Source organism: Notolabrus celidotus, chromosome 12, assembly GCF_009762535.1.
Source record: "Notolabrus celidotus isolate fNotCel1 chromosome 12, fNotCel1.pri, whole genome shotgun sequence".
NCBI lineage: Eukaryota > Metazoa > Chordata > Actinopteri > Labriformes > Labridae > Notolabrus > Notolabrus celidotus.
In genome coordinates this window covers 2,642,804-2,664,485 of record NC_048283.1, presented here as the reverse complement: position 1 = coordinate 2,664,485, position 21,682 = coordinate 2,642,804, and positions in this window count along the sequence as shown.

The window sequence follows — 21,682 nt, the reverse complement described above, 5'->3', positions numbered from 1 at the left end:
CATCCAACCATCCATGCATCCATCCATCCATCCATCCATCCATCCATCCATCCATCCATCCATCCATCCATCCATTCATCCATCCATCCATCCATCCAACCACCCATGCATCAATCCATCCATCAATCCATCCATCCATCCATCCATCCATTCAAGCATCCATCCATCCATCCATGCATCCATCCATCCATCCATCCATTCATCCATCCATCCATCCATGCATCCATCCATCCATGCATCCATCCATGCATCCATCCATCCATCCAACCATCCATGCATCCATCCATCCACCTATTTATCCATCAATTCATTCATTCATTCATCCATCCATCCATCCATCCATCCATCCATCCATCCATCCATCCATCCATCCATCCATCCATCCATCCATCCATCCACCTATTTATCCATCTGTCCATCCACCCATTCACTATCTGTGCCAATGATCCAGTAAGTGGTCATTAGATTGTCACGTTTAAACGACTTACAAACTGAAACACAGCTTTAAAACATGAAACCAGTATTCAAGCTTCCCACCAGGAGCGTGATGACACAAGAGGACGGCCGGCATGGGATTGGTCTAGATGTAGGTGCGAGGAGGTGTTGATTGTAGGGGTAAAGGCAGGAAACTCCTAAACTCTCCCCTTGAGTCATATTTTATTTGTCTGGATATTTAATACATGTATGCATCATAGGATAAGGGCAGACTTTATGTGAAGAGAGAGCCCTATTTTAAGAAGTGAAGGTGTGAAAGTAATCAAAAATCTATTTGTTTTTTTATAAACACAAAGTACATTGTCTGCAGAGAGGAAAAATAATTGTTTTTTAACATAAAAGCAGCAGAAAAAAGCAATTTAAAATTGTCTGTTAACGTAATAGAGGATTAGCAACAAGGCTTGAAAATTGTTTTTCGTTTCATTATGATGAAAGCTGCAGATATGCCCGTTCTCTGCCAGCCGCTAAATGACTGAGGCCACTGTTTCTGACATTTTTAATTTACGTTTTCAGTTATTTTACATTAAGTACTCAGACACACACCTTTCAAAGAAAAGCAGGACTTGATCACGGGGATGTTTGACTACCATAAACCTGAAACATGATTGTCAGTTGTGGAGCAGGAGTAAAATAGATCAATAATCGCAGGGTGCTGACCTTCTTGTAACTACACCACTCTCATTTGCAAATCAACTAAAAAAAGATGAACCCTGTCAAAAAAAATAATGCTTCTGATATCTGACAAAGAGGAAAGTTAGACTGAATTAGGTTGATTTACTCTCACTTTACAGTCTTATCTAACTTTAAGAGCTTATCTCAACATGACATAACAAATTAAATGTGATTTTTCTGGAGAGGAAATAAGGAGAGGTTGTTATGGATGTAAGGCTGTGATGATGTATAAATATTTTAAGCAGATCAGAGTCTGTTTCATTTTTTAATAAGGCACTTTTTTCCTTGTTTTGCCACGGATCCATTTGACATTTGAAATTCTTTAATGCCTCATTAGTTCTTGTTGAATACTCACCTTTTGTTGTGAGAAAAAATAAATGTCAGGTGGAATAACGACACAACTTTATCTTACAGACGCGAGGAGTCGTCTGCGTCTGTAAATATTCACGCCGGTGCAGAGCTCTGCGAGTCGTGGGAATAAAAAAAAGTGTCAGGGTAACACTTATGATGCTATAGGATGTGTGTTTATTAAACCTGACAGCAGGTTTCTGCGACTTCACACTGCACTAAAATGTCAACAGGGAGAAAATACTTCAGTCATCGACTCCTCTCTACTGTATCTTGACTGGTGCCCTCTGCTGTGACTCCTCCAAGGCTCATTTCAAGGCAGGGCACGTACACTCAGACCTTGTTGTGCAGACTGTATTTCCTCATATAATACCTCACAGCCATCATGCCGCCTGCGCCTCTGTGCACCGTATATATTCCGTACATCTGCATAGAACAAGGAGTGACTGTCTTATTGTGGAGTGATATTTCTGAAATTTCCAGGCAGGAGCTGCAGCAGAGGCTTCAGTGTGCCTCTGATAATTGCTGTCCTTGTACCTTACCTTGCTCAAATGAGGGTCAGTCACACGAGTTAAGTTGCTGAAATGGAGAGGATAGCAGGAGCGTGAAATAGACCAAAAAGAGCTTGAAGGATGCTGACAGTGAACACAGGGAAAAAAAAAAACAGGGAAAGAAGGAGGAGGGGAGAGAAAAGAGCCAGAAAGAGAAAGTTGGACATAAATCTTCCAGCTTCTGTGGCGGCATAAAAATGAATATATACATAAAAATTGTATAACATAAAATATATGAGGAAGTAAAACCGTGGGTTAGAAGTCAGAACTTGCAATATTTGTTTTGTAAAATGCATAAAACAGAAACCAGCACAGATATAAGAGCAGTTATAAAAACATGCATTTTGCATATTTTTTAGACATGGTATTGTGCTTGGTCATATTTTTCAAACAAATATTAAAGCTGGGGTTGGGAATCAGATTTAGATCCACTTTTTGTTATACTGGTTAAAATGATCTTTATGTCCTGATGGTAATCAATACTTAATGTGTTCTTAAAAAAGAGCGAGGAAAAGCTGCTATCTACAGCCGGAGTAAACCTGGGAAAACAACAACCAATCACCGTTTTTTGGGACCCAAAATTTTAAACCAATCAAATCCTGTCCTGCTGTTCTGCCCGCCTCCTGCACGTACATTTCCCCTGGCGTGCCCTCTGAGTCCCCGTCTCCTGCCTCTGCTTCCCCTGACTCTACTGACTGCCTCTCTCGCTCCACCTCGGGCCTGTCCCCTCTGACCCCGATGAGGGTCTTTGCTCAGGACTGTAGTCCGGATCAGAGTCTAAAAAGCTCTAACCACAGGGGCTCTGACAAGCAGAAGAATGAATGAATGACATTCAGTAAGTCCTACAGAAATGTAGATGTACTGTAGCGTCTGTCCGGACGCTGTAGGGATGACGAGCCGATTCGTGAACACGTTGAGTTTTAATAACCGGTCACTGTCGGCCGTGATCACGCCAACCAACAAAACAACAATCAATGTTTGAATGAATGAAGAACTTCTCCTCTTGTCTCTCCTCTCTCCCACTCACACACTACACCTCTCCTGATGCCTTCACTAACCGTCAACACTGTAGGAATTAAGAACATCTACACTGAACACGTTTAACAAACAGTAGAGCTGTTACAGTATTATACATGTGTTATAACTTTTCTCCTGATATCGTGTCACCATGACAACTGGATAATGCTAGCATTACAGTTCAGTCAGACAACTCACGTTTAAATTGTTTAATTCTAGCAGCAAATACATATTCATGTTTGGAGCCCAGGCTCCGGCCTCATCACTCCCTGCAGAAAGTTTACATGCAGACTTTGAGGAGTGATGAGCAAAACATACTAAACACCCCCGGAGCCTGCAGGTGGAAGCTGGGGAGGCGGCGGGGAAGAAGAACTATCAGCAATGGCATGCAGCAGCAGAGTCGTTGACAGGCAGAGGGAGAGATGGGAGATTTTTCCCAGTTTAAATAGACCGCCAATTTGAGAGGCAGAGGGCAGGATTGGATGATGGATAAGAGAGTGGGACATGTGACGTGTATGGCATTGCAGCTCGAGTTGTCTGCCTGAACTAGCTCGCAGGCGTCGCTCCATTTGTGAGTACTAACAGCAGCCATGTTTGTTTGTGTTTTTAACTTTCACTATGAGAATGTTTTGGTGAGGACCGGTTTTGAATCAGTCACCATCATATGGTCGCAAGTCAGCGGCGCTCGTGCATGTGAGCGAGGGGGGCGTCGTTTTGGAGGAGCTCTGAGGGAGGAGGGGAGGGGTTAGACGGAGTCATGAGGAAATGCTACATTCAAATTCATGCTAGTTTTCCGAGACTGCCAACCCCAGCTTTAAAGCTGCAAAGAACTTTTGGTCTGTTTGTCTTTGCATTACTTTAACAAAGAGACACCTCCAGTGTTTGGGGTAACGTGTGACAAAGTTACAAGTCTAATCTGCATGCTGGGATGACAGAAAAACAATCAAATGTCCTGTTTCATCTGCGCTTCCACAACCTTCTCTGAACTTACTCACATCTGAGACTTTGGCTTGAGTTTGAGAGCAAACACAGGAGAGCATCTCAACTAAAGGTGTCTTTTGAGGCTTGGAGATTTACATCCATCCATCCATTATCTTGACCGCTTATCCCGTTAGGGGTCACGGGGGGCTGGCGCCTATCCCAGCTGGCTTCGGGCGGAAGGCAGGGTACACCCTGGACAGGTCGCCAACCTATCACAGGGCTAACACAGAGAGACAGACAACCATTCATGCACACACTCACACCTACGGGTAATTCAGAGTGATCAATCAACCTGAGCATGTTTTTGGATTGTGGGAGGAAGCCGGAGTACCCGGAGAGAACCCACGCATGCACGGGGAGAACATGCAAACTCCACACAGAAAGGCACCTGCCCGGCCGGGGATTTGAACCAGGAACCTTCTAGCTGTGAGGCAACAGTGCTACCCACTGCACCACCATGCAGCCCGGAGATTTACATATTACTTTGAATTTGTTGTGTTAAAGGACCAGGATGTGTTTGTGTATACATATAAAAATGATATGGTAAATATGTTGTAAAAAAACAGTTGCCTGTTTCTAATCCAGCAGACATGAAGGGAAAAAACAGGCATTTGCTGCCAGGACTGCGACCACCTGGACACTTATTTGGATCAGTCTACACCAACACCTGTTTACTCCTGCTGTTTGGTGCTGTACAGTTAGGTAACAGTGAGTTTTAAGAGCTATGCTGCTAAAAAGAGGGAGAATAGAGAATCAATCAGAAGTTTGAAGATACTAAAACTGAACGTTTCAGTGGAACAAATGCAGAGTTCGTGACACCCATTTGTTGGTTTATCATAAAGAGAAAACTACAGTGTAAAGATTTCAGGTTGTCAGTCAACAGTTCATTTCTAACAGAACAGCCAACTATTTTCAGGTTGTATTTGTATCTATCACAGTCCTGTTCTTGTGAATTCAGAACCTAAGATTTTCCCTGAGAGGTAATGCCTTCAAAGGACAGCGTTTTGGGTTAGCTTTGGGTGAGCTGATTGGGCACTAAGAAGAGGAAGCAGAAGGATTTATAACCAATATATCCCTGAGGGTAAATCAATTTCTTTCAGTCTGTTATTGACCACGCTGCACACACATAAAGTGCAAATATATACATGCTCAAACAGGACCCTGTGGACATGCATTTATGGGGAGATCTCAGACTGAGGGGGCTGCATACGGACGAGCAGTCTGGAGTCTGGTGCCTTGCTGAAGGGCATCACTGCAGCGCCCAGGAAGTAAACTATCATATCTCCAACAGCCAGTCCAACCGTCATGCTTTGGTCTGTACTAAGTCTTGAACTAGCCACCCTTAAGTTCTCAAGACAAGTCTCTACAGACTCAGCTTTAGGATTGGGCTCACTGAACAGGATCCTTAATACATCTCTGGGAGCTCAGGGTGAACATTGAAGGAAATCTGAGAGCAAACCTGACAATGTTAAATCCTTGCATTCATCACTTAGTAACCTTCGTTACTAGGTTGTGTTTTGTGCAGTTATCAGTGTGGTCCAGAGAAGAGATAAACTCACTCAAACGCCACCTTTTCTAATGTACTTGTACCAGGAGACTATTTTTTAAAGACAATGCACCTGCAAAAAGCTTTAAGAATTGAATATGATTGGCAGCTCTGACTTTTGTTCTATGTCCCAATTACATTGCTTAAATGAATCAGGTCCAAAGCACAAAATTACAAGTGCAGAAATGTGATTATCTTCTGCGGCACAGCGAGCCACACTCTTTGTTTTACGACATTAATTTCAGCGCACGCTTTAGAGTGTGTTCCTGGGAGGCTTAAGTATTGATGGTGGTAATATTACCATGTTTGTAAATGAGCAGAGAGAACCTAACAGTGTGAGCTATCAACATGTTGGATAGCAGCTCAGGATTAACTACCCCAACAGATGTATAGCTACTTTAAACAACACAAACAATTTACCCACCCGGGTATGTCAGTCGTTACTGGAAGCCCCCGTAGATCATCTTTTCATCACGACCGAACCTGTATCTCTTCAAATCTCATTACCACACAGGAGACACCATGAACTTTACATGCAGACAGGTTTCATTTCAGCCGCTTTTCCGCCCCGTCACCTCATATTGAATCCACGCCTGTGATATCTGGCAACGACCCCGCTCGGCTCATAACACGCCACTTCCTGCCGAGTCATAATTCAATAAGCCTGACACGGGCGACGCGCCACAGCCGGCCGGTCACTCAATCTCATCCCTACCCATTCTCCTCATTGGCAGATAAGAGACAGTGATTGCACTCTGTCACTTTTATTCCCCTCGCTCTGTGGAGGAGAGATGGGGCAGTGAGGAGCGAGCTGTGGCCGCCTGCTGCTTGATCAAATCAGCCCTCCCACAATATCCCCTCCTCCTCCTCCTCCTCCTCCCACCCCAGGCTCCCGTGTGCCTGCTGGCATTTGAAAAGGGAATCTCTCGTGCAGCAGTGGGGAACAGTGAGAAGGCTGCACACGTCAAAAATTGTGGCATTTCTCAGGCAGCGACATCTTTCTTTTCACAGCTTCACCGCAGAGCAGATTTCTCAACTTCACACCATGATCCGAAAGAATACTTGATTCTGATTGGCTGCAGGGTGTCCACTAAATCCTGACACCTTATTAGAAGTTCCTGTGAAACTGTCAGGTCGTCATCCTGTATTAAAGCTGGGGTTGGTAGTCAGATTGAGATACACTTTGTGTTACACTTGTTAAAATGATCTTTCTGTCCTGATGGTAATCAATACATAATGGGCCTGATCTACTAAGATCCCAAATAATGAGCGCTAAATTGCGCGTGTAAACTAATCAATTGCACGTGCTATTTAGGGGCGTGTTGGTGCGGACAGCCCTTAAAGCTGCTGTTGGTAGTCACAGAGTAAACATCTGTTCAGAGAGAGGGTCTTCGAATGTCAACACTATCCCATCCCAACCAGATTTCCTCTTAGCCCCCCAACACAGATCGGCGTGTGCAGTCATGATAGTGTCGGACTAAAAATGAATTGGAGGATGTAGTAGGGGCCGCCCCTTAACCAATCAGCACGGAGGATTGGAGATTAGCTCTGATTGGTCCGTCAAAATGAGAAAGAGGGGGATAATAATAACATTGCTTGATACAAAGGCATTGGAAAATGCAGAGATTTCACAATAGTCTCAAATTACTTCACTTATGGGTGAGTACCAATTGGCATTAGGACCTTTTCTTCAAACCCAGCAGAAAAAAAGTATGTTTTTTTTTACACCATTCCTACCAACAGCAGCTTTAAATGAGGATTTTGTGTGTGCTAACGGCTGTCACCATGGAGAGTTTGGGAGAGCAGAGTGGCTGTAAATGAAAAATGAAGTTTGAAGTCATGGAGTTGGAGGTCTTTGTGGAGGAGGCAAATAAACACACTGGTGAACTCCAGCAGAGACATCTCAGCGTTGCCAGAAGAAACGTGATTTGGGAGAATGGACAAAAAATGTGATTTCATTATTTGAAAAGTGTCTGTCATGACCTTAAGAAAAATAAAGATCTCTTTTTTCTTAAATGGAGAATCTTCATCAGATGTCCAATAATCCCTGCAGCACTACTCAAATCAGCTCAGACCAGAAAGTGTCTGCTTGTTGCAGTAGCTCTCTCTTGGTTGTTCTTATATCTGTTATATCTGTTAGCTCTCTTTGTATTTGGAGCCTGTCAGGACTTTTAATGACTCATTTGTTGGCCATAGACACCAAACTGACTACGTTTGCAGTGGTGTTTTTACTATTTTTGTTCATGTGTGTGTCCTGAGATCCTAAGTGTATCCATGATAACATTGTTTACATATGAGATCAGCTGTTAGCAGCCTGTAGCATGTCGATGCTAAACGATGCTAGGCCCGATGTTCCCTGCGAGCTGAGGAGAAGGAGGCAAGGACATGGACCTGTCCTTCCACTCACCTTTAAGGGGACTGTAAGATCTATCCACAATAAGGTGGACAAGCTAACCCAGCACCAGAGGGAATACTGGCAGAGTAGCATCATGCTAACAGAGCTAACACCGGACATGAACGCCACATTGGAAGGATTTCACTTGCTTTGGGCGGACAGGATACAGGAGAGCAAGACTGAACACACTGGTGAAGAAGGCCAGCTCAGTCCTGGACCCTGTGGAGGTGGTGGCTGACAGGAGGGTTAGTTCTTGTACTGTACACCTTTTTGTTTGCTGCTGTAACTTCATGAATTTCCCCGTTGTGGGTCGAATAAAGGAGTATCTTATCTTATCTTAAAACGCCTCAGCAGAGCCCTGAAGGCGTCCAGATTGTTATGATGACATTGATCGGGAGTTGCTGCAGCAACAAAGATATTAGATGGATATGTTACAGGCCATTGCACAGGAGGTGAGAGCTGTGTCCAATGTTGTGCACGCCCTCCGCCATGACACTCTGATCATCATTGCGCACACGGGGCAGCTGGTCAGAGCTGTGTCTGGGCTAACAATGGCCGTCAATGCCCTGGCAACAGTTGGGAGGAAATGCTACATTCAAATTCATGCTAGTTTTCTATGACTACCAACCCTAGCTTTAATATGCTTGCTACACATTACCACATCATCCTTAGATTCCTGATAGTGACCCTTTAATGGGCATTATTTCATTCATCATTGGTCTTTATTTATTTATCTTTTTTGTTCGGCACCTTTTTGTTCATTTTGAGCACAGCTGTCTGAGAAACGGCAGCCTTTTTCAGCCAAAGTTGAACTCTCACCTCTCCGGTTACCAAAAAATAAGACCAGGTTCAGTCTCGGCATCCCCTCCCACACACTCTGACAGTGCCTGAAGCCTCTACCTTTTAACCTTTGCTCCTCAGAGACTCGCAGCAGGAGAGGAGCCAAGCCGCGGGTCAGCTAATGAGCTGGTGGGCTGTGTGTTTGTGTGTGCACAGCTGGGAGTTTGTGGATGCGGTAAACAGGTACTGGAGGGGGATGACAGAGGGTTTATGAAGGCGGTGGGCGAGAAGGCAGATGGAATATATCCTGAGTTATGAATTGTGTGTGTCTGTCTACAGTGTGTGTTCTTGTGTTTCTGTATTTGTGAGGACCGGTCGGAGTGTCAGAGAGAGAGAATATTTTTGGAAACTGAAAACAGTTTGCCCACTCCTCATTTCAGGAGAGGCTTGTTCCACGGTTTAAGCATGATTATGCTTTATTACAGAGTGGCTCTTCTTTCATCTTCACAGATCTGTTCAACATTCAAACATGCCAGATTGCCTGTGCTCCTTCATTTGCTCTGTAAACTTTGACAGTTGTTTTCAGGAACAGTTGGGGCCATCATTCTAAACTTTCCTTAATTCCCTGTACAAATAAGAGCAGTTTTCTACCTCTCTCATTGCCTGACTGCATCCCTCTGTCCCTCTGAAGCACAAACTATTCAAACTTAATGTTTGACATTTATGCAATTTGTGTAACAATCAGTAAAAAGGGAGTTTTAATATTCAGGGCCTTGGCTGTGTGTTGTTGTGTAGATCTCTACAAGGTCCAGAACATATTGAAACTGGTCCAATAGATCACCCCAGATGGCAGCTGTGACAAAGGTACAACAGCTGCTATGTTACCCTTTGAGGGAATTAAAGACAATAAGAGGAAACACACAAATAATGTTTGTTTTTGCCTCTAACAGGCTCAGATCTCTACAGAGACCCTTTCTGTTAGAGTAGGATGATTCTCTATTAAAACCATAAGCTTGGCTCTTTAGATAGCAACCACACTTCTTTAACACAATCATTTAAACCGCTCATAAAACCACTGTTACATAAATGTGAGGTTGGATTCAAATTATTGGACTGCAGTTTTTTGCACTGGCAGCGTTTTCTGTTCAAATCAAATGCAGTATGTCGTATTCTGCGCTCTTTATCTTGAGCACAGTGTTCCTTTTTGTCTTTGTCGCCACAGTCGCAGCACTTTCAGGTAAAAAAGTTAAACTTTTGGCACACACCAGTGCTCATCACTGTCCAGTCTTGATCCCTGACCAATCACAATCAAGAAGGGGCGGGATTTCTGGTGCTCTCTTCCTAGTGTTTGAGTGGCTCCCTGCTGGACGCCGGGTTTGCTGCCCTGGCTGCAGGACACAGAGGAGAAAAGCCTCCTTCATCCCCAAGGCCGTCCAACTCCTCAACACTCCCCTCCAAACCCAGACTCTTAAGCTGTGAACTCTCTATGCATATATCTTTATATCTCTCTTTTGTTCCCCATGCACCTTCCAGCCCTTGATTATACACTCTGCTATCATGCACTACAACCACTTTATTCATCCAACATAAATTACCTCATTCAGCTGTTGCATTATTTGTACTGTGTATTTCTGTTCTGTGACCACTTTATTTATTCAGTATTATTGATATTATTATTTTACACACTGTAGTTTTTCCAGTTGTTCTTGATTTCTTTATGCACTGTGTTCATTGGACCCCTTTACCAACCCAGTATTATTACTCCCTTATTATTTCTGTTGATAAATATGTTCACCTCAGTTAATTTAACCTCCGTCCAACAACAACTGAAGTATCTGATATTCAACCACATAAGATTAAGTATATGTTGCTAGTCTGTGTTGTTTAAAATAAGTCCAGGGACCCACAAGAATGAGTTTCAATAGTAGGCTCCAGAAGTCTCTAAGAAGGGCCTAAAAAAGATCACCTTTGACATAGGCAAATATATGGTTGACAATGACAGCTGACGTCTTTGTCAATACTTAGAACAAGGCGTTTGTAAATGGGGTCAAATAGCAGCTAACGTTAAACTTGTGTTGAAGAGCCCATATATGTGTATGTTTGAAGGACACCCTCATTCTAATTTGAGTGCACCTTCGTAGTATTTAAGCCAGAACGTGGAGACAGAAGAGAGGCGACTTCATCTGGCCCGGTCGTCCTCCAAGCAGTCGCGATGCTTGTTACTGATGCTGATGCTGTTTGATTGTAATAAATCAAATTACTATTCAAGCTGGCCAGTGTCACGAGGTTCATTCTACATCTGCACATCACGGGCTGTTAAGACACGACACAACCATGGTACATTCCCCACACTTCTTTTTTTAAAGGTGACATATCATGCAAAATGGACTTTTTAATGGTTCTCTACCTGAAATATGTGTCCCTGTCTACAAACCCCCCTGAAAATGAAATGAATCCATTCTGCCCCTGTTCTGATTTCTCCACCTTTCTGTAAATGTGTGCTGAAACGAGCCGTTTCAGTTTTCAGTGTTTTTCATACGTCACAACGCCATCCGGTCTGTAACAGGAAGTCAGAGCTCAGAGCTTGTTCAGCCCATAGACTGTATAAAATACAACTCAATCCCTCCTCCGTTTTTCATTACCTGCACAAATGTGTGCTAACAAGGAGCTTAGGAAGGAAGGCATGCTAGTTGTAGGCTGTCTTAATAAACACAAAGGTCGGTTTTACTCCCCACGTCTGCAGATTTGAAGATCTAGTGTATGATTTTTATTCATCATGGATAAGTGCTAGCGCTAATTAGCATAGCCACATAGCTACATGTTTATAGCTGTAGCTGTAGCTGTGTACCAAGACACACGTCGACATACTGACAAATAAAACAACAAGAAACACTAAATCTGTGACCAATCCTTCAGAAAGGTCCCGCTGCCTTTCTGGCAAAGGTCGGTTTTACTCCCCACGTCTGCAGATTTGAAGATCTAGTGGATGATTTTTATTTATCATGGATAAGTGCTAGCGCTAGTTAGCATAGCCACATAGCTACATGTTCGTAGCTGTAGCTGTGTACCAAGACACACGTCGACATGCTGACAAATAAAACAACAAGAAACACTAAATCTGTGACCAATCCTTCAGAAAGGTCCTGCTGCAGGCGCCTCTCCGTCAGGATCAGATTCTGGATCAGATTCAGAGGGTTGAAGTAACGTGATCTCTGAGCAGCCGTGTATATTCAGCCAACATGTAAACATTAGATCAACGTGCTGGACAGCCGAGGCCACACCCACTTCCTGAGGGGGCGTGGTCAGAGAGAAAACAGACTGTTCTGAGGAGGACTGAAGAAGAGGGTTTTTCAGGCAGACCAAAATCTGATTTCAAAGTGTTTTTTTGAGCATAAACTTTAAAGACATGTTTGGGGGACCTCTTAGACCAATATATGTTGATGAAAAAAGTGTGATATGTCACCTTTAATTTTAATTTTAAATTCATATTTCGAAATAAATGGATGTATGTTTGTGTGAACGTGATAATGTATGTATTGCTGCGGTGCAGTTATTGACCTTACCTTGTTCTTAAACCACTGCTCTCTGGCCTTTTAATTGCCCCCCAGGGACAAATAAAGTATTTTGAATTGAATTGAATTCTGTCAACAAAAGTGGAGATCTGTCTGGAGGAGAAACTAACTCAGGGTTCCCACTCTTTTCCAGGACATTTTCAGTGATGATCAAGCTGGATTGACAGTCTAAATGTAGTTCCTAATTTAGTTCCTAAATAGTCTGATGTGTTCCTCTCAGTGGAAGTCTACATTGAAAGACGTGCAGTCTATGGCTATCCATGAAATCATCTCTTACATGCTTAAAAATGATGGCAAATTGATTATAGAATAATGCAACCACAGATGTACAGCACTTCACTTCATTCGTGCAACCATGTAACAATGATGTGCAACTCTCATCTCAGCTTTCTCTTTGCTCAAAAAATATTAAATGAGCTAAGTAAAAAACAAAAGAGCCAGGAAAGGAATCTGGAAGCTGCCTTACTGAGATAAATACATACAAAAATGGCCACAAATGTTGAATGGGGATGTGTTTTTTTAATCATGTCAGGTCGCACACAGTCATGTTGGGAAACATTTCCAGGACAATTCGTGATTTTCCAGGACATTTGACTTTTTCTCCCTTTTCCAGTACTGGAAAACTGGTCAACTCTTTTTCAGTGTTTCCAGGACGTGTGGGAACCCTGCTAACTACACTTGTTTTTCAAGGTACTATCTCAAGGTCTAGAACTCTTGCTCATGCTATGTCATGATTCCTATCAACTGTTTTTATCATTTCTATGTACAGTGTCACTCAATGAAAGCAAATATAAAGCATTCAGACCATTGTGAAAAAATACTTAATAGTCACTATGTTATGGTCCTGATTTGTTGTGTGATTTGCCCTAACCCTCTCTCTCTCTGCCTGCAGGTTGCATGGGTAGGGGCGGGGCCGGTCTCCTCAGCAGTGAGGCTCATCAGGCACACCTGTCCCTGATCTGCTCATCAGCACTGGCTTCTTAAGCTGCCACCAAACACTCCTCCAGTGCCAGATTATTCCTCTAGCCGCATGCTCCATGTCCCGTTGTAGCCTTGCTCCTGAGGAGATTCAAGCCACGCTTTTCTGTTTACTTATCTCGAGTTGTTTCCAGAGGATTGATTCCTAGTTTTTGTTTGCGAGTTTTTGATAGAACCTTTATCCCCTTTTGGGTGATTTTGTGTTACTCCTAGTTTTGTACTTTTTCTCAGTTGTTTTTACCCGCAAGGCGCTTTTTGTTGAACCTTGGTTTTTGCTTAATAAATACTTTTTCCCTGTACTCTGCATTTGGGTCCTAGTCCTTTGCTCAAGCCGTAACACACTACTAAGTAAAAGTGCTGTGGGACAACTTTTACAAGCCCTAAACATGCACCAACTAAAGTCAATAACTCTATAAAAAGAGGTTATGGTAGAATAAGAACTCTTGTGTTGTGCCAGGTAAAGTCACAGGTTTCTTCAATGAAGTCTGGTGGCTTTAAAGAGATTTATGTTCCTGCTGTTCCTGGCTTTAAAAAAATGTTACTCTTTAATAAAAAGTCTATCTCTGCAGGGAACCTTTGGTAATGTTGAATGACACTTAATAACTTGAGCCTGTCAGCAGCATAAACAAGCACTTTGAGTGGACATGCTTTAATAAGGTACAATTTCCTGAAGGGATTAGGATGCTGCCTCGACAGCGTAACTCTCAGGTAAAGACATCAACTGGAATCACTCCAAACTTCCTGCATCTGTTTGTCATTTACAGCCTAAAACCTGCAGTGGTGGCTACATTAAAAACCACACAAATCCCCCTTTTTAGAGCGATGATATTTTACACATGAGGGGATGTTTTTATTATTTAAAATAATCAATGCACTGGTTGCACCTGTGCATTGTAACCGTTTACAGCCTGAACCATCCGCCTCTCTGCTAAATTATTTCATCCATCCATCCATCCAAAGCCAGACTTTTCCCCCTGAAAAAATCGATCTACCTCCTCTGCATGAAAGTGGCAGCAGCTTCCTCTAAGGGGTCAGCTTCACAAGGCTTTGCAACATGAATTCTGCATGCAGACAGGAGTGTTAGTGTTTTGTTGAACCATCATGTCAAAGTGGGTCGAGAATAGAAATGTAACGGTGCAGGAAAGGTCGCTCCTGAAGAGAAAACATCCCCTGAGTTAAGTGCGTGTTTTGATGTACTCTTTATGTGTCTACGGACAGAGAGGACACAGAACGGCCTCGCTGAAACTTCCCAAAGACAACCTGAGAAACATAATGACCTGCTGGCCTCGGCCAAAACGCTACGCCTGACATACACAGAGGGGTTTTCTTCTTGGCAGAGGAGTAAAAATCAAAGCTCTCTGAGGAAACACCGGCACTTTAGGAGGTCAGTAACCTCAAAGTGTACGGTGTAATTCAAAGATAGAGGAGCACGCCAAGCAGAAGGACTGAAACCTCAGAAGCCTCTTTAAGCTAAAACGATTCCCCTACATATCCAGATAACACGGTTTTATCTTTGCCCCAGAACAGGCGTGATGATGACCAGCTCAGTGATGCCAAAGCACAGAGCTGCAACATCAGCTCCCCGGTCACGTAGAATATGTGAAACATGGAAGTTACACATGATGCATTTGATTACTGGGCTTCTGACTGACCTTTACCGCTCCTGTGCCCAAACAAGAATCTGTCTCTCTCTCTCTCTGTGACTCTGCTGCTCTTTTGTGGAGGGAGCAACTGTAGCCAGACTGCCAGTGTTCAAGACATTACTCATATCCATATTCATAAAGCCGGGTACCTCAGCCACCTGTTCTCCATTGATCAGCGTTTATTGTGGAGAGGCTCACAGATGTACAGAGATTTGGTGCTCAGCCTTGCTGTGGCCCCAGAGGAGCTCCAGGAGAGACAGAAGAGTGGTTTCTCAGTTTCCAACATGTCTAAAGGTCAAATTCAAGCAATTATATTCTTTATGATTAAGTTTTACAATCCTTTCATCAGCTTCTTTGGTTCCACATAACGATATCAAGCATCCCTCTGAGAAAAAACAGGACATATTGGGTTCAGATTTATGAATACAGAAGCTTCAGACTGGAAAGTGTAGCTCCAGGGGGAAACCTGATGTAGTATGTTGGTAGACTGGGTCGTATTGACCAATCATGAATCAGCAGGCTGTAAGAAAACCAGTCTGTGGAGGAGGGGAAAGGCAGGCAGAGCACACTCCAATGTAATGCCAGCGAATTAATGGTAATCTGAAGACACATGTATGCATCTCTATTGACAGACATACATGTGTGCAAGTGCTCCTGACAAGCCAATCAAGATCAAGAATTTCAACTTGAGCATCAAACTGCCTGGAACTGCATCATGAGAGCCGATAAGTGTTTCGGTTTCTGGACTTTCTGTACATCAGAAATGATCGATCTGACCTCCTTTCCAACATTTTGGAGGACATGACAAAGCTGCATCATCATGTGGTTATTTCAGCAAACCTATGACACATTAAACAACAAATTATATTCCTCCTTGTGGTTCAGATGGACAGGAGTTCTTCTGGGGTGTTGAACAAATGAACCAAGAAATAAGAAAGTTCATTTTGCAGACATATTTTGAAGGGACAATTTTGCTTTGCTTCCATTCTAAGGACACAATCTCTTCTCCATGCATTATCTTGACCGCTTATCCTGTTAGGGGGTCACGGGTGGCTGGAGCCTATCCCAGCTGGCTTCGGGTGGAAGGCAGGGTACACCCTGGACAGGTCGCCAACCTATCACAGGGCTAACACAGAGAGACAGACAACCATTCACGCACACACTCACACCTACAGGCAATTTAGAGTGATCAATCAACCTGGTGAGCATGTTTTTGGATTGTGGGAGGAAGCCGGAGTACCCTGAGAGAACCCATGCATGCATGGGGAGAACACAGAAAGGCACCTGGACTGTAAACAAGGCAGTGCATGAAAAGAAAAGTCTGGGCTGAAACTGGTTTACTGCTAACTGCTGGCTACAATGGGAAGCCTGTAAAGTTCACCACCATTCCCAGAGGCTATATCATCATCAGATGATAACCAATGGGTTCTGAGAATGCTGCTGTTGTTGTCAGGTAGCTACATCATATTACCCCTTTAACAACAACATTTATTGCAACAGCACCCTTTACGGCAGGGGTGTCAAACATGAGGCCCGCGGGCCAAAACCGGCCCGCCAGAGGTTCCAATCCGGCCCTCGGGATGACTTTGCAATGGGAAAAAATCTGTTGGAAATTCATAGACTTTTTGGACCCCTGCATTACAACACTGTCCAGCAAGCAAACTGGTGCTGGTGCTGGTGCTGGGGGGGGGGGGGGTCAACTTTACCTGTAAACGTAGCACTCTGTGTGTCAGATGAATGGGAAACCTGTGTGCTCGGTGTGTTTTGCAGAAGATTTCAGTGCTTATTCAATATCATATTCGGCCCCACTTTGAGACTCAAAATTGGAGTTTTTGTTATTCATAGGTTATTATCTTATGATTTTACACTTCCGGCCCACTTGAGATCAAATTGAACTGAATGTGGCCCCTGAACTGAAATGAGTTTGACATCCCTGCTTTACGGCCTTCCCTCCACTGACCTCCAAAAACTGCAACATCCAGAACTCAGCTGCCGGTTACTCACCTACTCTCGCTCCAGATCTCACATCACACCCATCCTTCAGCACCTCCACTGGCTCCCCATACAGCACCGAATCCACTTCAGGATCCTGCTCATCACCTACAAAGCTCATACCTGACCCACCTCCTCAAACATCACTCCCCATCTCGCCGCCTCAGATCATCAGATGCAAGACCTCCTGTCCTTTATCACCAAGACAAAGCACCGCACCTTAGGGGACAGAGCCTTTGGCTGCTCTGACTCTCTGGAACTCTCTCCCTCAAAACATCCACAACTCTGACTCGCATCACTCATTTAAAAACACATATAGACCTCCCTGTTCAAAAAAAGCATACAACACATAATCTCTACACCCGCCCCACCTCATTTTTCTGCAAAGCCACTTTGAGTAACATGAAAAGCACTTTACAAATCCAATAAATTATTGTAATGTAACATGCATAAAAAGAAACATTTATGGTCAGGTGAGCTCGCTTTGAAAGCACGCAGGACCAGTAGAAGCGTTTTGCAGTCACTGAGGACCGAAACGTGCAGAATGCAGAAAAAAGGCTGAGAAAATGAAGTGATTCAATGTGTCTTCAGACTCCCAAACCTTGTGAAAATCTCTTTAAATCCATTTTCTTCTCCGTAAAATGTAGAATGATTCTGCAACTGGATGGCCTATTTCCTCCTCAAATGTACCAGGAACCAATTTCAGTGAATAATTTAGTGGAAATCTGACAGTTAAATTTCAAGAACATCCCCACTGGAGGAACACGGCGGTATGAAAATTGGAAGCAAAAACCTCCATAACTGCTTTTGAACGGGAAACTGTCTGAATGAGGGTTGTGTAATCCACGTTGTTAGGTCAAACTAACATGTTAATAAAATCCTACCTGCCATCATTTCAACACATTAAAACACCTAACACCTGCCAAGATGAACGTCTGAGACAAAGAGCATCAGGGGGAGAAAATGACTCCCTCTTTAAGTCTGTGTTTTATGGAGTAAAGGAGCGATAACTCACTTTAATCTTAGTGAAGCCTGGTGAACACTCTGCAGAGATCTGTGAATGCATTACGTCAGTTTCAGCATGCTGGTTCCAAAATGTTACACAGATGATGAATGAATGAATAAAGGCATTCGTAATGTAACTCATGATGCCTTTATCACTCCTTTTAATCCTCTTAAATTTACACAATAAGTGATACAGTTTAGAAAAAGATGAGATGGGTGGTGATTTTCTTAATGTCCAAAAAATTCCATTAAAGACAAAAGCAGCTATTTGCTCAAACAGTTTTGTTGATAGCTAAAAATGAGTGTGTTGTCTAATCTTTCTGTGCCAAAGTGCTGCATTTTCATCCAAAATATGAATCTTAGTGATCACTTAACATTAAATTAGTGTCCAGGCTCGAAAAACGACCTAATGTGTTTTATTCAGCAAGGCTAGTTTTATTTATAAAGCACCATTCATACCAGGAGCAAATCAAAGTGCTTTACAGAGCCTCAGATAAATAACATTAAGAGCGGGAGAAGGAATAACCCTGAGCAAAAACAAGACACTAAAATAAAAACACACATATTAAAACGCACATTGCTTGCTTGCATGTTGCCTCTTTACATTGCACTCTGTTTTATACAAGCTCTTTGCACTCGACCATTCGGCCGAGTCTCTCAAGGCTTCAAACTTTCCTTTTTGATAAAGCTTCCAGTTAGAACTGTTTGCTGCTATAGGCTTAGACTGCCGGGGAAGCTGACATACTGGGATCCTGTCTTGCCCTCTCTCTCCTCTCTCTGCCTGTCTCTTACTTTAACTCTTCCTGTCCCATTAAAGTTACTAACCATAGACCTTTCTGGAGTCCCTGAGCTCCCTTGTCTCGTAGGTTCCAGCTACTACTATCCGTCTACCCACTATCATCTCTCTCTCTCTTCATCTCCCTCTATCCCTCTCTTCAACACGGTAGGTCTCAGCAGATGTGTGTCTAACATGAGTCTGGTCCTGCTGGAGGTTTCTGCCTGTTAAAGGAAGTTTGTCCTTGCCACTGTAACTTGCTAAATGCTGCAAAGTGCTCTGCTAGGCTCCAAACATGCAGGCCTGCTCATCATAACTAAAGTCTCTAAAAGTAGTATGGGAGGTGGAACCTTCAGGTATCAGGCACCTCACCTTTGGAATCATCTTCCAGTCAGGGTCCGGGATGCAGACACCCTCTCTACTTTTAAGAGTAGGCTTCAAACTTTCCTTTTTGATAAAGCTTATAGTTAGAGCTGGATCAGGCTTGGACCAGGTCTTAGTTATGCTGCTATAGGCTTAGACTGACACACTGGGATCCTGTCTTTCCCTCTCTCTCCTCTCTCTGCCTGTCTCTTACTTTAACTCTTCCTGTCCCATTTAAGTTACTAACCATAGACCTTTCTGGAGTCCCTGAGCTCCCTTGTCCCGTAGGTTCCTCTGGATCTCTGCTGCTGTGGACGTGCCAGACTCCAGCTGCTACAACTACTACTATCCGTCTCCCCACTATCATCTCTCTCTCTTCATCTCCCTCTATCCCTCTCTTCAACACGGTAGGTCTCAGCAGATGTGTGTCTAACATGAGTCTGGTCCTGCTGGAGGTTTCTGCCTTTTAAAGGAAGTTTGTCCTTGCCACTGTAACTTGCTAAATGCTGCAAAGTGCTCTGCTAGGCTCCAAACATGCAGGCCTGCTTGTCATAACTAAAGTCTCTAAAAGTAGTATGGGAGGTGGAGCCTTCAGGTATCAGGCACCTCTCCTTTGGAATCATCTTCCAGTCAGGGTCCGGGAGGCAGACACCCTCTCTACTTTTAAGAGTAGGCTTCAAACTTTCCTTTTTGATAAAGCTTCTAGTTAGAGCTGGATCAGGCTTGGAATAGCTCTTAGTGAGGCTGCTATAGGCTTAGACTGACACACTAGGATCCTGTTTTTCCCTCTCTCTGCCTGTCTCTCACTTTAAGTCTTCCTGTCCCATTAAAGTTACTAACCATAGACCTTTCTGGAGTCCCTGAGCTCCCTTGTCCCGTAGGTTCCTCTGGATCTCTGCTGCTGTGGACGTGCCAGACTCCAGCTGCTACAACTACTACTATCCATCTCTCCACTATCATCTCTCTCTCTCTCTCTTCATCTCCCTCTATCCCTCTCTCCAACACGGTCTCAGCAGATGTGTCTCTAACATGAGTCTGGTCCTGCTGGAGGTTTCTGCCTGTTACAGGAAGTTTGTCCTTGCCACTGTAACTTGCTAAATGCTGCAAAGTGCTCTGCTAGGCTCCAAACATGCAGGCCTGCTTGTCATAACTAAAGTCACTAAAAGTAGTATGGGAGGTCGAGCCTTCAGTTATCAGGCACCTCTCCTTTGGAATCATCTTCCAGTCAGGGTCCAGGAGGCAGACACCCTCTCTACTTTTAAGAGTAGGCTTCAAACTTTCCTTTTTGATAAAGCTTCTAGTTAGAGCTGGATCAGGCTTGGACTAGCTCTTAGTGAGGCTGCTATAGGCTTAGACTGACACACTAGGATCCTGTCTTTCCCTCTCTCTGCCTGTCTCTTACTTTAACTCTTCCTGTCCCATTAAAGTTACTAACCATAGACCTTTCTGGAGTCCCTGAGCTCCCTTGTCCCGTAGGTTCCTCTGGATCTCTGCTGCTGTGGACGTGCCATACTCCAGCTGCTACAACTACTACTATCCATCTCTCCACTATCATCTCTCTCTCTCTCTCTTCATCTCCCTCTATCCCTCTCTCCAACACGGTCTCAGCAGATGTGTGTCTAACATGAGTCTGGTCCTGCTGGAGGTTTCTGCCTGTTAAAGGAAGTTTGTCCTTGCCACTGTAACTTGCTAAATGCTGCAAAGTGCTCTGCTAGGCTCCAAACATGCAGGCCTGCTTGTCATAACTTAAGTCTCTAAAAGTAGTATGGGAGGTGGAACCTTCAGGTATCAGGCACCTCTCCTTTGGAATCATCTTCCAGTCAGGGTCCGGGAGGCAGACACCCTCTCTACTTTTAAGAGTAGGCTTCAAACTTTCCTTTTTGATAAAGCTTATAGTTAGAGCTGGATCAGGCTTGGACTAGCTCTTAGTGAGGCTGCTATAGGCTTAGACTGACACACTGGGATCCTGTCTTTCCCTCTCTCTCCTCTCTCTGCCTGTCTCTTATTTTAACTCTTCCTGTCCATGAAAACAAACACCAAGATGTCAATTTTACATGAAAACAAACACCAAGATGTCAATTTTACATGAAAACAAACACCAAGATGTTAATTTTACATGAAAACAAACACCAAGATGTTAATTTCACATGAAAACAAACACCAAGATGTCAATTTTATAGGAAAACAAACACCAAGATGTAAATTTCACATGAAAACAAACACCAAGATGTCAATTTTACATGAAAACAAACACCAAGATGTCAATTCTACATGAAAACAAACACCAAGATGTCAATTTCACATGAAAACAAACACCAAGATGTAAATTCTACATGAAAACAAACACCAAGATGTAAATTTCACATGAAAACAAACACCAAGATGTAAATTTTACATGAAAACAAACACCAAGATGTAAATTTTACATGAAAACAAACACCAAGATGTAAATTTCACCTGAAAACAAACACCAATATTTCAATTTCACATGAAAACAAACACCAAGATGTTAAAATACCTGAAATGAACCAGAGTGTTTTGACTTGTCCTTAAAAAGTGAAAGTGAGCG